The 2,441-nt window shown below is 48.0% G+C and overlaps 1 long non-coding RNA gene across 1 annotated transcript; it reads right to left on the bottom strand.

Annotated features, from left to right (window-relative positions):
• Window positions 1–207: 207 nt before the first annotated feature.
• On the bottom strand, window positions 208–2,157 carry LOC311593755. The gene is made up of 3 exons (XR_014777835.1): window positions 1,991–2,157; window positions 1,774–1,863; window positions 208–1,357 (listed from the first exon to the last, which is right to left on the bottom strand). It is a non-coding gene; the product is annotated as an uncharacterized lncRNA (long non-coding RNA).
• Between the last annotated feature and the right edge of the window lie 284 nt (window positions 2,158–2,441).

The following is a 2,441-nucleotide window of genomic DNA, read 5'->3' as shown; positions in this document are numbered from 1 at the left end:
TTGAATGGGACGGTGGGAAAGCTGACAGTGAGATGACTCAACACGCTCTCATGCATATGTCTCCATTTGAAGGAGGACGAGACAGGTCAGACAGCACAGCTTTAACACACCAGTATGCTGGCTTAAACAGGAGTGTGTCCCAAAGTTTTGCATGTTTTAAAAAGATGTATCTTTATTTTTTTTTAAGTATGTGCGTGCACACACACACACACACACACACACACACACACACACACAGAAAGAGAGAGAGAGAGAGAGAGAGAGAGAGAGAGAGAGAGAGAGAGAGATTAGTGCAGGTCCTCCTGGATGCCTCTAGAGGCCTTGAATCCCTTGAGGCTGGAATTACAAAATGGTGTGAGCTGCTGTCACGCATCAAGGGTAGGAAGAACCTTAAGGAGATGAATATCAAGATTTTACAGATGCTTTATTAGTCACATGCTCATCCCATGTCACTCAGACGTCCCGATACCTCTCCTGTCTGCTGAGTACAACTGTAGCCTGGGCGATGGCTTCACTGGTAAGGCTTGAGATCTGTCTTGGCGCTGAGTGGTCCACAGTGGGCTTCTTTCGCTAGGTCTGGGCCTCGGTCTGGTCTGGTCTCTGATGGGGCTTTGGACTTGATGATGTATGTCCAACTTGATCAGGACAGTGGTGTGGTCTTAGTTGGTAAACATCACGGCCAGCCTGAGGTGGTCTTGTACTCAGCTTATATGCCCTGTCTATGTTGGGGGGAGTTGCACCCCGTTTCAGCCAATGAGATGTCTGTTATGTCACTCATTTTACTTTATGCTTATCCTGGCGTTCAGGTGGACAACTTATGTCATTTCTTATTGTAGCAAGAGCACTGTTTCACTTATCGCTACCAGCATTTTTTTAAACTATACTTTTTCCTCTTTGTTTTACATATTCTCTACAGCTGCCCAACATGGGTGCTGGGAACTGAACTCTGGTCCTCTGGAAAAGCAGCAAGTGTTCTTAACTACTGAGCCATCTTTCCATCCCCTGACCCAAAGGAGACAGGTACAAAATGCAGGCAGAGATGCCAGGCTTCTATTCCTCACTTGGTTCTCTTAACAGCCTAAGAGAGAAAGCAGTGGTTTTGTTTGTTTTGTTTTTGTTTGTTTGTTTGTTTCAGCAAATGTGGTGTCAAGGTATCTGTCACAAAAGTTTTCTCATTGATAAAACAAAGGAAACAAAACCTAGTAAGTCTGTTATGCAAAATTAAATACTGTTGGTAATGCCCGTGGGGTGGTGATTGCCACGCAGTTGTCATGGTGACCTTAATTTTTCTTGCACTTCAAGGCTGAGGAAGGGAGGGGAGAAGCCTGGAGTGTAAAATGGCAGGCGTTTCTTCATCCTTGAATGGAGGTGGGAGAGAGTAGGGCTGTCTGCTTGGGATAATGAAGTGGGTGGGAAGAACGAGGGAGGAAAAGGAAAGAACAAAAGGCATAGGTAGGGGAGGTGACTTACAGAGCCTCCATGTGGCAGAGTGAACTATGACCTGAGCAGTGACAAATGGTGCTCCCACAGGCCCTCGGGGACAGCCCAGGGGCAAGCAGGGTAGGCGTCACCTGAAAGGGCTCAGAAACACAGCGGAAAGGAATCATAATTTGCATTTTAGCAAAATGCCCAGAGGACTCCTAGATCCATTAAGTCCCCAGAATCAGTGGTGGCTTGCTCTGGTGTTGTTTAAGCAGATTCCAGGCACCAGGAAGGCCCCCGGGCTTTTGTTATCTGCAAATCAACAGCCGATTTCCAGGATGCGTCACTTACCTTAGCATGCTGATCTGGACTGAAGTTCTCCGAAAGACTCAGGCTGTGGGCTCCTGAGCTTCTCAGAATTTCCCACCTTGCTCCAAACTCCTGGGAGGGGGGAAACAGGAAGTAAGAGGGCACCACTCTTCAGATGATAAGAAACAGGAAGAGGATTAGGGCTGTGCTTCCAGACACAACTGGACAGTAAGGCAGGCTCCCTGCCCTGGAATCCTACCTGCTCTTCAGCTCCTCCTGGGGCCCAACTTTACCTCTAAACAAAACAGCAGCTTGTCTGCCAGGCATTTTGTTCTTTCTTGCAAACAGGTAGGAGAGGACAGTGGAGGAGCCACCTCAACTTCCTGTTTCAATTCCCTGTCGTGAAGTACAGGCTTAAAACCACAATATTAGGTACCCAGGGTTCCCATGGCAGTGAAGATCAGAGGTGTGGCTTTCCAGTGATGACGTCAGCCGGCTTTTATGTCGAAGTAGCCAATTAGGCGAAGGGAGTGAGAAAAAGAACCTGGGGGCCTGAGAGAACAGGTGCCCACTTAACAAAATCAGTTACTACTCTGTTCTAATAAAACCAGTGTGAGAGAGTGTGAGCCCAGGTCGGCCAGGTAATCCTTTATCCCCTCCCTCCTTCCCACCCTCCCTCCCTCCCTCCCTCTCTTCCTCCTTCCCTCCTT

This window comes from Acomys minous (genome assembly GCF_964271855.1).
Source record: "Acomys minous genome assembly, chromosome: 3".
NCBI classification, from domain to species: Eukaryota; Metazoa; Chordata; class Mammalia; order Rodentia; family Muridae; genus Acomys; species Acomys minous.
This window is presented reverse-complemented; position numbering and strand designations above follow the sequence as displayed.